Below are 15,863 nucleotides of genomic sequence, written 5' to 3'. Positions count from 1 at the left end.
CCCAATGAGGCTTAATGGTGTGGGAAGGAGCATCAGTTACAATTTTTGGTCACATCTGGCTTCTCTGCAGAGTTAAGTTACTCGTGGCCTCTATGCTGGGCAAGTTGTTATTGCCATGCTACTGCTATTACTTTCCTAGAAAAGTGAGTTAGTTTTTCCACAGGACAGTGCATACCTACATACAACTGTTGCAACAAGAGATGCTCTTCACCACTTATAATGAATATCCAGGCCAGCAAGTTCACTATCTCTTGGCAACTGAACATGTATGGGACATGCTGAAGCAGGAACTACTCATTCTCCAGAGCCTGCAAAAATCATTCCCGAATTGCAATAAAAATACAAGGTGCTTGTGAGAAATTTGTGCAGGATGCCATTCAGAAATCTTATGATTATTGGCATGCAAGAATATGTGTCTGCATTTCCATGAGAGGAAGATACACTAGGTAGTGATTTGACTGTTTGGGCATACTTTAGTATAACGTGTTTCCTATAGTCTGAATTAGTTATCAGTTATCAAACAGTGGTTAAATACCTGTCACATCACTTGTCAATAAATTGGCCTTGTCCTTAAATGGTGTTGCATTTTTTCTGGCAGTATAAAATCACATGAAATGAAGATAGTAGAAACTATTAAGAAATGCTGAGCTTGTAAAGCAATGAATATGTCTGACAGTCGTAACTTTTCCTGTTTTAGTTGTACACCTTAATATTATGATGAGTTATTTATGTGAAATTATATGTGAATATCTAACTCCATGAAGAGCTCTCAATATGATTTCTATGTTATTTTTCACATGACTATGAAAAATCACAAAATCAGTTCAGCAAATCAACACAAACCAGCTTCACGACTGTATAAAGCTCAAACACTGCATCACAATTAGAAATGATGAAACGCTCTTTGTGAATGAGAAATCCAATTTGTATTTACTTGCCATTTTGGAGACCTTCGATGAAAAGTCGATTCAAAAAAATATTGAATAACAAACATGAAATCATGCAAAGTCAGCATCATGTTTCATATGATTAACTGGTCACAATTTCTCTGTAGGGGCTTACCATCTTACTCACACTTATGGAGGAATGCTTGCTCATTTAATTGCTGCAGAAGTATCATAAGTTTAAATTTTAAAGAAAGTATCAGACTATCTTTGGGAAGTATAATTCACAAGATTGCATCCTGTTAGACAGAAAATATATTTATAATATCAAAAAAGAGTATCAGCTAGGCAATGTTTCACAAGAAAATGTTGTTTTAAAATTTTTTTTTTTGAAATCTCAGGAAGTAGATGATGACATAGTGTGTATACAATTGAAAATGGCAAAAATCTTCATTCCACATAAAGTTCTGAGAGACAGTACAATGGGACAAATCATTATAACTTTTATCTTACGATGCTGGCAATAGTCACTGTATCTGTTGTTGACTTACCAAACATTATCCACAGGAGAAATCTGGGCACATTTTGCATGTGATCATCAAGGAGCATTAGGAATGTGTACTTTCAATAGGACAAAGAACACACCAGAGACACCAAGAATAACTACTCTGGTGTCATGAAAGAGTGTGCAGGAGAGTGCAATGGTACTCTCTTGCCATCAGTGATGAGAGTAGATGCTTTCTGTGTGAGTGACTGATGTATACAAGTACCATGTTGACCTGACAAGCAGTCCATTCCAGAGCCCATTTGCCCACAATGCACATGTCCCAACTCGGGCTTCATGGTGTAGGGAGAAGTGTCAGTTACAACTTCTGGTCACATTTTGCATTTCTGCAGTGTTAAGTAACTCATGGTCTCTACACTGGACAGGTCATTATTGGCATGTTACTGCCATTTCTTTCACAGGATGTGCATATGTACATACAAGTGTTGCAACAAGAAATGCTCATCATTGCATGTAATAAATATCTGGGCCAGCAAGATCACCATCTCTTGCCAACTGAAGATGTATGGAATACGATGAAGCAGAAACTTACTCATTCTCCAGAGCCCGAGAAGATCAGTGCTGTATTCCAACAAAAGGTACACGGCACTTCTGAGGAAATCTGAGGATGCCATTCAGCAACTTAATGATTGATGTCATGCAAGGATATCCACCTGCATTCCCATTAGCAGATGGTATAGTGTGTATTGTTTGAGTGTTTGGGTATCCTCTATTATAAGATGTGTGTGTCAGGCATCTGCAATACCTGCTTGTGTTACAAGTCTTTAAGTACAGTAGCCATGGGTTGTTGTGCATTTGACATATTGATCAGGCATTGAGGTGAACCATTACGGAGAAAGGTGGAAAATACAATGTGAAAATATAGTAAAAACATAATTATTAAGATTTTGCACTTGGAGGCAGAAATTTTCTTATTTGTAGGCTGATTTCTTAATATATTCTACAGAGCTGCAGTGACCTTAAGAGTTTGACATTACAAATGAATATGCAAGGTGTACAAATATGTGAGCTTACTGTTGCAGAGCAGTATTAGGCTTTAACACTGGCATGTATTTGAGGCTATCCAAATAATGGTAAAGCTTTGTTATTTCTTCTGAAAAACTAATGGTGGATTTGGTACATGCACACAAACTCTGCTCGATCAAGTAAAGGACTTGTTATTTCCGAGTGTTAAAAGACTAAGTAGGGATGGATTCTCACCTGGCCACTGCAAAAGAAATTTGGAGCCATAGAGCAATTCTCAGTATCAAGAAGAAAACCGTTAGCAAGACTGAAGCTGACAAAGGCAAGTGCTATCCTTTCAAAACTGTATCCTGTAATCCGTGATCACTACAGGCAATGTATAAGTTGGGATGCTCATCAAGTTTTGTCCAGAAAGAATGTTACATATGTTTGTTATCAAAAATGCACTTTGGTTTTGTTACTTCCTGTTGCTGCAACTTGTGTGACACTGGTTCATGTTTGTTTGTTTGTTTGTGTGTGTGTGTGTGTGTGTGTGTGTGTGTGTGTGTGTGTGTGTGTTTGTGTATTTTGTTTGCAGCTGTGTGTGCATACGTGTAGTTCTTCCTGTATTAATTTAAACTTGAAAGACAGCTAGTCTTCTATGTACCATGTGCCACTACAGACAGTACATATGTTGCGACACTTATTAATTTCTGCTAAGTAAAAATGGTTGAAATGGCTCTGAGCACTATGGGACTTAACATCTATGGTCATCAGTCCCCTAGAACTTAGAACTACTTAAACCTTACTAACATAAGGACAGCACACAACACCCAGTCATCACGAGGCAGAGAAAATCCCTGACCCCGCCGGGAATCGAACCCGGGAACCTGGGCTTCTGCTGAGTATTCATGGTACATATAATGAAAAATGTGTCTCAATTTTGTACTTTCTGTTGTCGTAGAGTGTGTGACACTGGTGTGTGTGTGTGTGTGTGTGTGTGTGTGTGTGTGCACAGGTATATTTATTGCTGTATGAATTTTATGCTGAAGAGCAGCTTCTACAAATTTATTAAAGTCATCATGGAGTCATCATGGTCCATTCAAGACAGTGGTTAAATGAAGACAAAGCTCTGAAAATGATAACAAAAATGGTAACCCTGTAACTGTCTTCTATCAAAAGCACTGTGATCTGGAATGATGCATTATACAAGAAAAGCACAGTGTTTTCGTAAATGATGGCAAATGTTAGAAATCAAAATGCACCTTTTCTTATGACATCATTACACAAATATGCAACAAACTCAGTCTTAAGTATCACTGGATTTTCTTCTTTTTTAACTCGAATGGGAATCCCTGGAGGGATTGTGATGCTCTTTCTGCAACATACTAAGAAAATTTAGAAAAAAAGATATAGGCAGCTGACTGCAGAATTATTGTCTCGCTGCTAACATACAACTTCCAGAAGGAGTCTGATGGCAAGATAAGAAAAATTAGTACTCATATACATGCATCGAGACAGTCATTAAGGAAATGAATAACAATGATACCCTCTGTTACCTTTGGTACCCTCTGCTACATACCATATTGTGACTTGCAGAGTGCTTGTACAGATGTAGATGTAGAATACAATGTAGCCATTTCTTCACAGAAGAGGAACTTGCCTGGATAAGATGTCACTGCTCCCAATTTTCAAGTGAAGGGACCAATGTGTTTAGTACACAAGAAGTATAAGTAACTAAGAGCATTCCACTAAGTAAAAAGAGGAAGCGATGAATAAGAAAATAATTCATCATCACCTTAAGAAATTGTGGCCATTGAAGAAGGATTCTTATACAGTATATTCATTAGCAATGCATGTGACCAAATCTATGTTTAAATTAAAGTACCAATATAGTAACCAATAATACACAAAACTGATCCCAATAACATAAATATGACTTTATTCGTAAACTTCTGAACTATAAATTGAATAACCCTTTCATGACTCCACATATAACAAGATAAAAAGTCATTCATAGAATTGGTACACAGAACAACTGATGTGAGTACTACAAACTAAAAGAACATAGTGAGAACGAGTCAGTGCTACTCCAAGCATATATAGGTGCAGGTTGCCGGCAGATGGTGTAGCCAAGATTGTGCTGTATGTATGCTTTCTACAGGTGGCCTCTAGTGGCAGGACCATGCTGATACGGTTGTCATTGTGTTAGGCACACACCCGCAGTGATGCTGCACTTTGTGCACTCACACTCACATGCTGTAGTAGCAGGATATGGTCACCACAGGGTTTTGAAAAATTCTGTAAGGTCCTAAGCCCTGTGAAGGTAAAATCCTCATTTGTAGCCCTCTGTGGCAGAGGATGGACACCCAGAGAGGGACCAAATGAATGCCAGGACAAACATTCCCCCAAACTTTGTTTTTACAGGGCCCCTGATTTCCTATGGGTAAAAAACTGACCCTCAAGCATGTGGTCAGAATTAAGCTGAATACAAACAACTTGTAGCAAGATGTTAGGCACACATTCAGGAGGGATAGCAATTGAAACGTCTGCTGGCTACCTTCATTAAGTTTTATGTGATTTTTGAAATTATTCGCGGCATATGTCTGGATGGTATTTACCAAATCCATTGTAAATTCTAGATTTTTTTCATTAATAAGCATTGTTTGTTTTCTTTTACTTCATTTGTTACTATAGAGTTATGTGCATGTAACTTGTGAATAAGCTGGGAAAGGTTATTCTGATACTTTCATTATTGTGTTAGCAGAGTCTGTGCATGGTTGACAGCATTTGTAAGAAATCATTTATCATATACATTCACTATGAATAATTTGACTGGATCAATGAATCAATGTTATTCCCTTTCTTGGTTAGCTCATGTTAATTAATTCTATGCTCCATAGAACATTTGCACAATTTTTTTTAAGCATGTGATAGCTTAGGTCACAAGTGATGTGTGTGTGTGTGTGTGTGTGTGTGTGTGTGTGTGTGTGTGTGTGTGTGTGTGTGTGTGTGTGTGTGTGTGTGTGTGTGTGTGTGTGTGTGTGTGTGTGTGTGTGTGTGTGTGTGTGTGTGTGTGTGTGTGTATATATATATATATATATATACTGGTCAGTGGGTGTGTGAGTGGGTGGGTGGAAGGGTTGAAACATATTGGCCTGTTATACATTAATAAGTACTATAATGACTTAATGATAATAGGAACTGAAGAGATCTGTGTTAGCCACTCATGCTATTTGTGACATCCATACAAATTTAACAGAAGTAAACATCTTTCTATTCTATCTTAAACACGTAATTTTCTATTACAGTTCCCATATATGTTAATCAGATGAAATAATCTCTGTGTAGATTTAAAATATGCCATGCAATATGTCACAAATATTAATATTTTGATTAAATTCTTCAACAAATATATGTCTTAGTGGCTCAGTGGAGAAGTGTCAGATGGATCTGAAGGTCACAATTTCCACGCATATCTGTCCCAAGATTTATGTCTGTAACTTATGACTTCTTTATCTCTTGTAATGCTAGTTAATGTGAAAAATGCTGAGATGCTCCATGGGTTGGGAATCCATGCTAAACTACATGTCCCCATGTAACTTGTTGTGAAAGTTAGTTCAAAGATCAGTGGAAGGTAATAGCATGAGCTTCACCTGATATTTTGACCCACCAACATTTTTGGCAATAAGTAATGATAATTTCTCACTTGAATTACTTTCACTGAATGAAATGAATGAATGCAATGGGGATAAAATGAGTGGAGATAAACAGCTAAATAAATGATCCAACACTCTCAAGGACTGTGTTCAGTGGCACACATTCAGCCGAGCCGGCAAGGCAAAAGCGCGTTACGTGCAGGGAGCATGCAGCGCAGCGGGGCTGGGCCCGCTAGGCGGTCGCTGTGTTTAGGCCTTCTTCTCGGTCTTCTTTGGCAGCAGGATGGCCTGGATGTTGGGCAGGACACCACCCTGTGCGATGGTGACGCCCGACAGTGGTGGGTCACGGCTTTCAACAATGATTCTAGGAACATTTTCACCTTTGTAGACCACGTTCTGGATATATGTAATACAGGCACACCTGAAGATTGAGATTTTGTGATAGCAGCAGTGGCTTACCAAACATCATCCACAGAGGAAATCAGTGCCTCATTTGTCATGGTCCTTGGCATTCAGATGACGCTCTGGAGCCTGTCTGTGCGTACTGTAATTTGACTCCACAGGCAGTAACTGAGCAGAGGTCAGAGGTGAACTCTTTTGCAAAATACTACTGAGAAAATTGAGAGAAGAGATATTTGCAGCTGTCTGCAGAATTATTCTCCTGCTGCTAAAATACAATAAAGGCTGTGAAGACAAGATAAGAGAAATCAGATCTCATACAGAGACTCTGAGACAGTCATTTTCCCTCACTCAATTTACAAATGAAATAGGATAGTTAATGACTAGTTTTGCACAGTACCCTCCAGTACCATTGCTACCCTCTGCCATACACCATATTGTGATTTGCAGAGCATGGATATAGATAGAAATTTAATAACTAGTATAGCTAATTGTTTGCGGAAGATAATCTAACCTGATCAAGAAGACACCGCACCCCATTTTCCATTATGTTGCAACATATAATTCCTTGAATAGCTCTTAATATGATTTGTACCTTATTTCTCACATGAACAGGAACAATCAGAAATCAATTCAGTAATCAACACACTAGTTTTACTATCCTATAAAGCCTAGACACTGCATCATAATGGGAAGAGATGAAAGGGTGTTTGAGAATCAGAGGTTCCTTTTATATTATACTTGCCATTTTGGGGACATGCTATGAAAAGCAGCTTTGGTAAAATATTGAATGACAAAGATGGAGTCATTCAAAATTGGTGAAAGGTTTTAGACTGGTTGTAGATTCTCTATGGGGTCTTACCATCTTAATCATACTTACCAAGTAATGATTGCTGGTTTAGTTGCAGCAGAAATACCACATGATGAAATTTTAAAGAATGTAAGAGATTGTGTTCACGAAGGATACTTCAGTGGGTTGCATCCTGATAGACAAAAAAAACATTTACAATATCATAAAAGACTACCAGCTAGACAATTCAGCACAAGAAAATGATGCAGTCAGTGTGCACCTTCATGTTCAGTAAATAAAACTTCCTGGAAAAGATTCTGCTGTAATGTTTTACAAAGCTCAGTTATCAGAAGATGATATGTTATAGGAACGTGTTTTTATGCTAGTTATGAGGTACCATTTGAATTAAAATGGTATAAACACTTCATTCTAAATAAAGTACTGAGATACATGGCAAAAACCAGTAATACTTTTACACGTAATACACGTTCTAACACATCACAGCAGTATCACATAGTATTATTTAATTGTTGTGGTAAGTTTACAGGTATTCTACTCACACATCAGGAATAGGTGCCTGTATACCAATGCAAGTACAGTAAACATAGGTTGTTGTGCATTTGGCATATTGACCTGTTATTGAGGTGAATAATTACCGAGTAAGATGAAATATACAATGTTGGAGTGTAGTAAAAACATAGTTCTGAAAAATTTTAATTTTGAGGCTGAAAGGAGGCAAATGTCTCAGATTTTGGAAGATTCCTTAATATATTCTGCAGAGGACCAATAACCTTAAGAGTTTGGAAGTTATTTTAGAAATGAATATGCAGGCTGTCCAAACATGTGAGCTTACTGTTGCAGAGTAGTATTATGCCGTAACACTGTCATGTTTTTGGAGTCACTCCATATAATGTTGAAGCTTAGTTGGAATTTGTGTGTGTGTGTGTGTGTGTGTGTGTGTGTGTGTGTGTGTGTGTGTGTGTGTGCATCTTATTTTGTTTGCAGGTGTGTATGTGCAGGTATGTTTCTTCTTGTATAAATGTTAAGTTGAAGGGCAACTAGTGCAAATTTATTCATGTCATCATGACATCCTATGGTATCATCATGGTCCATTCAGGACAGTGGTTAAATATAGATGAAGCTCTGCAAATGATAAAAAAAAATGGTAGCCCTGCAGCTGTCTTCTATCATCAGCCCTGTCATGTGGAATGATGCATTATAGAAGAAAACCCTAGTGCTTTCATAATTGATGCCAAATTTTAGAAATCAAAATGCTCATTTTCTTCTCACAGCATTACACAAACATACAACAAACTCAGTCATAAGTATTTTTGAGTGTTTGGGATCCATCTCAGTACAGATTAAAGAAGACTTCAAAGCAGCTCAGAGGTATGCTTCTATATTTGTTATCACTGGGTTTCATCAACACACAAGGGTTATCTAGATGCTTTGTGAACTCAAGTGGAAATCCTTCTTATGATTATGATGCATTTTTTTCAACATACTACTAAGAATATTTAGAGGAAAGACATAGGCTGCTGACTCAGAATTATTCTCCTGCTGCTAACATACAATTTGCAGAAGGATTATGAAGGCAATATAAGAGAAATCAGTTCCCATAAATAGACACTGAGATAGTAGTTTCCACCCACTCCCATACACCACAGTGTTTGACTTGCAGAGCATGTGTAGATGGAGATGTAGAAACTAGAGTAGTTAAATGTTTGGAGAAGAAGAAGTCAGCTAGTCAAGAAGTCACTGCTCCCCTTTTTCCATTATATTGGAATATGTAATTCCTTGAAGAGTTCTTAACATGTTTCTCTAACTTATTTCTCACATGAACATGAACAATCTCAAAACAATCATCATCCTAGAAAACTCAGTGTCTGTATATGTGTGGATGGATATGTGTGTGTGTGCGAGTGTATACCCGTCCTTTTTTCCCCCTAAGGTAAGTCTTCCCACTCCCGAGATTGGAATGACTCCTTACCCTCTCGCTTAAAACCCACATCCTTTCGTCTTTCCCTCTCCTTCCCTCTTTCCTGATGAGGCAACAGTTTGTTGCGAAAGCTTGAATTTTGTGTGTATGTTTGTGTTTGTTTGTGTGTCTGTCAACCTGCCAGCACTTTCATTTGGTAAGTCACATCATCTTTGTTTTTAGATATATTTTTCCTACGTGGAATGTTTCCCTCTATTATAAACATTACTATTATGTTGTTCAGTTTGATCAATTTAATTAATATTATACTCCATAGACCATTAACAGAATTTTCTCAAATACTTGATAGCTTAGTTCACATGCAATGCATAAGATTGTGTGTGTGTGTGTGTGTGTGTGTGTGTGTGTGTGTGTGTGTGTGTGTGTGTGTGTGTGTGTGTGTGTGTGTGTGTGGGTGGGTGGGGTGGGGGGGAGGGGGAGGCATGGTTCAGTGGAAGGGTGGAGTGGAGGGAGCCTACATGCTGGCATATTATACATTATTATTTATGACAATCACTTAAAGTTAATAGGGAGTGAACACAACTGTGTTTGACATTCATGCCATTTGTGACATACACACAAATTGAACAGAAGTGAACGTCTTTGTCTTGTTCCTACGAATGTAATTTTCAAGTAAAATTCCCATAAATGTTCACCAGATGTAACAAATTTGGTTTAGATTTAAAATTTGCAGTGGAATACGTCACAAAGTATGTTATTTTGGGCAAATTCTTCAATTAAAATTTGTCTGAGTGGGTAAGTGTTGAAGTTTCAGACTACAGATCTGAAGGTCACTGTTTCTGTCACCAATCATTTCCAGGGTTTTTATGTATAATTTATCATTTATTTTACCTCTTGTAGTGTTAGTATTGTGAAAAATGCTAAGTTTGGAGTCCATGCTAAACTGTATGTTCCCTTATAACTAGCTGTGAAAGTCAGTTCAAAGTTAAGAGCAAGTTAACAGCCATAACTGTGCTGAGATAAGAGATGAACCCTGTCAGCAACATTAATTCTAGGGAACAACAATGTCCTGCCAATAAGTTTTTACTCCTGTTGCAACTTCAGCCATTTGAACAGGTTCACATTATGTGCCTCTGGGCAATTGCATTTACTAATTGGTAGGCTGATGCACACATTGAACATAATGTATCATGGGATGTCACCACTTTCAACATAGTGTGTGGAACATTTCCACATCTGTAGGACAGGTTCTAGATGCCTGTGTAGTACAGACACACTTGATGATCAACATTTTGTGAGAGCAGCAGTGGCTTACCAAACACCATCCAGAGAAGAAATAGGGGTTCATGTTGCACCTCATGTATCGCTAAGGAGCATTGGTAAAACCTGATTTCAGTAGGACTAAGATCACATGTACTCTATTCATGCTTTCAGTGACACCATAACATCAGCAAGAATGTTTAGATTGTGCCATGGAACAGTTCACTGGAGACTGAAATAGAACTCTTGTCTTCAGTGATGTGAGGGTAAACTAACTAGTGTCAGCTATTTGGCACAGGTGGTTTCCACCATGCTACTGGCATTTTTCTGGTGAGAAAATAATGTGTATTTTTCAGCAGGACAGTGCATAATTACATAGACCTGTTGCAACACAAGATGCTAGTCAGTGTGTACAATACCTGTTCTGGTCAGTGAGCTCACCATCTGTTGCCAAATGGAAATGTATGGAACATAATGAAGCTGAAACTTACTCGTTCCTCAATGGCAAAAAGGATATTAGGTGTTTCTGAGAAATTCAGTGAATATCATTTGGAAACTTTATCATTGTTTCTATGCAAGAATATTCACCTGTATTTCCATGAGAGGCATATTTACGGGGTATTGGTTGACTGTTTGCGTACTCTTAATTGTAACATGTTCAGCAACTAAAGCTTCCTGGAGAAGATTCTTCTGTAATTTTTTAAGCAGTTCAGTTATTAGATTATTATATATTATAGAAAATTTTTTTATGGTAACTATAATGTACCATTTGAATTAAAATGACATAAACTCTTTATTCCACATAACATTCTCAGAGACAGTACACATGACAAAAATTGATACAACTTTTATTTTATTGCTACTGAAGATAGTCAATGTATCTGTTCTATAGAATGTAGTGGCTTCCTGCCTGAGAACACATTCTAACATATTACAGCAGTATCACACAATATTATTTATTTGGTGTGGTATGTTTAGAAGTATTCCTTCAGACTTCTGCAGTAGCTATCTGTTTTACAATGCTTTTAGCACAGTAAAAATAGGTTGTTGTGCATTTGGCACATTGACCAGGGACTGAGGTGAATCATTATCAAGTAAGGTAAAATACACTCCTGGAAATTGAAATAAGAACACCGTGAATTCATTGTCCCAGGAAGGGGAAACTTTATTGACACATTCCTGGGGTCAGATACATCACATGATCACACTGACAGAACCACAGGCACATAGACACAGGCAACAGAGCATGCACAATGTCGGCACTAGTACAGTGTATATCCACCTTTCGCAGCAATGCAGGCTGCTATTCTCCCATGGAGACGATCGTAGAGATGCTGGATGTAGTCCTGTGGAACGGCTTGCCATGCCATTTCCACCTGGCGCCTCAGTTGGACCAGCGTTCGTGCTGGACGTGCAGACCGCGTGAAACGACGCTTCATCCAGTCCCAAACATGCTCAATGGGGGACAGATCCGGAGATCTTGCTGGCCAGGGTAGTTGACTTACACCTTCTAGAGCACGTTGGGTGGCACGGGATACATGCGGACGTGCATTGTCCTGTTGGAACAGCAAGTTCCCTTGCCGGTCTAGGAATGGTAGAACGATGGGTTCGATGACGGTTTGGATGTACCGTGCACTATTCAGTGTCCCCTCGACGATCACCAGTGGTGTACGGCCAGTGTAGGAGATCGCTCCCCACACCATGATGCCGGGTGTTGGCCCTGTGTGCCTCGGTCGTATGCAGTCCTGATTGTGGCGCTCACCTGCACGGCGCCAAACACGCATACGACCATCATTGGCACCAAGGCAGAAGCGACTCTCATCGCTGAAGACGACACGTCTCCATTCGTCCCTCCATTCACGCCTGTCGCGACACCACTGGAGGCGAGCTGCACGATGTTGGGGCGTGAGCGGAAGACGGCCTAACGGTGTGCGGGACCGTAGCCCAGCTTCATGGAGACGGTTGCGAATGGTCCTCGCCGATACCCCAGGAGCAACAGTGTCCCTAATTTGCTGGGAAGTGGCGGTGCGGTCCCCTACGGCACTGCGTAGGATCCTACAGTCTTGGCGTGCATCCGTGCGTCGCTGCGGTCCGGTCCCAGGTCGACGGGCACGTGCACCTTCCGCCGACCACTGGCGACAACATCGATGTACTGTGGAGACCTCACGCCCCACGTGTTGAGCAATTCGGCGGTACGTCCACCCGGCCTCCCGCATGCCCACTATACGCCCTCGCTCAAAGTCCGTCAACTGCACATACGGTTCACGTCCACGCTGTCGCGGCATGCTACCAGTGTTAAAGACTGCGATGGAGCTCCGTATACCACGGCAAACTGGCTGACACTGACGGCGGCGGTGCACAAATGCTGCGCAGCTAGCGCCATTCGACGGCCAACACCGCGGTTCCTGGTGTGTCCGCTGTGCCGTGCGTGTGATCATTGCTTGTACAGCCCTCTCGCAGTGTCCGGAGCAAGTATGGTGGGTCTGACACACGGGTGTCAATGTGTTCTTTTTTCCATTTCCAGGAGTGTATATACTATGGGAGTGTAGAAAAAAACATAGTTCTTAAAACTTTTAATTTTGAGGCTGATTGGTGGAAATTTTCTCAGTTGTTGGAAGATTCTTAATTTATTCTGCAGAGGACCAATGTCCTTAAGAGTTTGGAAGTTATTTTAGAAATGAATTGCAGGGTGTCCAAATTTGTGAGCTTACTGTTACAGAGCAGTATTATGCCTTAACTTAACACTGACATGGTCGTGCGGTAGCGTTCTCGCTTCCCACGCCCGGGTTCCCGGGTTCGATTCCCGGCGGGGTCAGGGATTTTCTCTGCCTCGTGATGGCTGGGTGTTGTGTGATGTCCTTAGGTTAGTTAGGTTTAAGTAGTTCTAAGTTCTAGGGGACTGATGACCATAGATGTTAAGTCCCATAGTGCTCAGAACCATTTTTTTTTAACACTGACACATATTTGGAGTCACTCCATGTGATGGTGAGGCTCTCTTATTTCTCCTGAAGAGCTAATGATAAATTTGATATATACACTCAGGTCCTACTTGACCTATCACAAGACTTGTTATTGGAGAGTGTTAAAAGACTGGGAAGCATTATCACCTGGCCATGGCAAAAATAATTTGGAGCCATAAAGCAAGTCTCACTATTAAGAAATGAAATGAAATGTCGTGTGACGAGGGCCTCCCGTCGGGTAGACCGCTCGCCTGGTGCAAGTCTTTCGATTTGACGCCACTTGGGCGACTTGCGCGTCGATGGGGATGAAAGACAATCATAAGCTGCATTGAAGCTGACGAACTGCAGGTATTATTCTTTTCAAACCGCTATATAGTTTAATCACTACAGACAGTTCATATGTTGTGACACTCATATAGTTCTGTCAAGCATGCATTTTATATGTGTTTGTTAGCCGGCCGCGGTGGTCTCGCAGTTCTAGGCACGCAGTCCAGAACCGTGCGACTGCTACGGTCGCAGGTTCGAATCCTGCCTCGGGCATGGATGTGTGTGATGTCCTTAGGTTAGTTAGGTTTAAGTAGTTCTAAGTTCTAGGGGACTAATGACCACAGCAGTTGAGTCCCATAGTGCTGAGAACCATTTGAACCATTTATATGTGTTTGTTATCAAAAATGGGTTCCAGTTTTGTTACATTCTATTGTTGCAATTTGTGTGATGCTGGTGTGGGTGTCTTCTTTGTTTGCAGGTGTGTGTGCAGGGGAGTAGTTCTTCCTGAAGGGCAACTGGTGCAAATTTAATCATGTCAGTAGAATGTACTATTGAGACATTATGTTCCCTTCAAGAGACTGGTGAAATGAACATGTAGCTCTGCAGATGATAGCAAAAATGGTAGCACTGCATCCATAATCTGCTACCAGCACTGTGAACTGGAAAGATAAATTCTAAAGCAAAAGCAGTGTGTTTTCATAAATGACGGGAAATGTTGGAAATCACACCGTTATTTTTCTTATGACATCATTAGACAAACATACAGCAAACTCAGTCTTAACTCCTGCTTGAAGCCTTGGGATCCATGCCACGTCAGATTAAAGGAAGACCTAAAAGCAATTCAGAGGTGTGCCTCTAGATTTGTCACAAGTGAGTTTGATCAACAAACGAGTGTTATGGGGATGCTTTGTGAAATCAAATGGGAATATTTGGTGGGACTGTGATACTTTCGTTGCAAAATCCTATTGAGAAAATTTAGAGAATGGATATTTGCAGCTGAGTGAAGAATTATTCTATGGGCAGCAGCACAAAATTTGCATAAGGATTATGAAGACAAGATAAGAGAAATTAGTACTCATACAGAGACTGAGACCGTCATTTTCTCTTGCTCCATTTGGGAGTAAAATAGGAAAGGAAATGTCTAAAAATGCATGGTACCCTCTGGAACCATTGATACCCTCTGCCATACACCATACTATTATGTTCCTAGAGTCGGTCTTAATGAGTAGCTCTGGTAGAAGTTCACAATGGTTCTTTACTCCTTCCAGGAGGATGCATCAAGGCCAAATATTACACAGAAACTATATTCCACTCCTATTGTGAGATGACACAGACACTAACATTCTGTTGTCTGGCTAGTGCCCAAGAGTCGGCCAGAAAATAAACAACCTACATAGATAGCGCTATAAACGACGTTTCAGTTTCGATTATCATCTACTTTGCTGGCACACCCACGAGAGCTATGGAGGGACTACATTGCAGCCAGTGCATGAGGTGTCCAGCTCTTCCTGGCATAATGTGTCCAGTTCTTGGCTATGGGAACTCCTTGTTGAGGTCACTGCGTCTTCTGAAATATCCATTTTTCCAGAAGAGATGTGCTACCCTCTTTACACACATCCCCATCAGACGCATGGCTAGGTGGTATTGCAGTGTCCTCTGTATGACTGATGATGCTCCTCACTTGTGGTATGCCTCCTGGTGATTTGCCAGTAACTTAGGCGTCCGGCCATGTCACGGCCGCGTGTATGATCAGCGCCATTCCTTGCCTATGCAGTGTAGTTGTTTTGCAGGTTGCAGATGGCGCCACTTGGCACCATAGCAATGCCTTCCCCTTCCAATGCGTTGAGGCGCTGAAAGGTCCCAGTAGCCTCGGTGAAGTAGGAGTTGCTGCCAGGCTGGGTGGAGATGTAAGGGTTGACATCCATTCGAGTTGGATGGAAGGTGTGTTGACCTGCAGCATGCATTGGAGGGTCCTGAGCTGGTTTATCAACTGAGGAAGCTATGCCTGCCTTTTCATGGAAATCTGGAACACAGAAACGCATTAAGTAATCTGTTGGTGGGTCTGGTCCATGACATGCCCAGACTTGCTTGAGATGCTAGCAGCAGCGACCTCCCAGAAGCACTTGGACTTAGACCATCACCCGACCGAGTGATTGGAGAATGATGGCAGGCTGCCACAGTGGATAGCCGCAACCGTA

The sequence above is a fragment of the Schistocerca nitens genome, chromosome 3, assembly GCF_023898315.1.
Source record: "Schistocerca nitens isolate TAMUIC-IGC-003100 chromosome 3, iqSchNite1.1, whole genome shotgun sequence".
Taxonomy (NCBI): Eukaryota; Metazoa; Arthropoda; class Insecta; order Orthoptera; family Acrididae; genus Schistocerca; species Schistocerca nitens.
Note: the sequence above shows the minus strand (reverse complement) of the source record.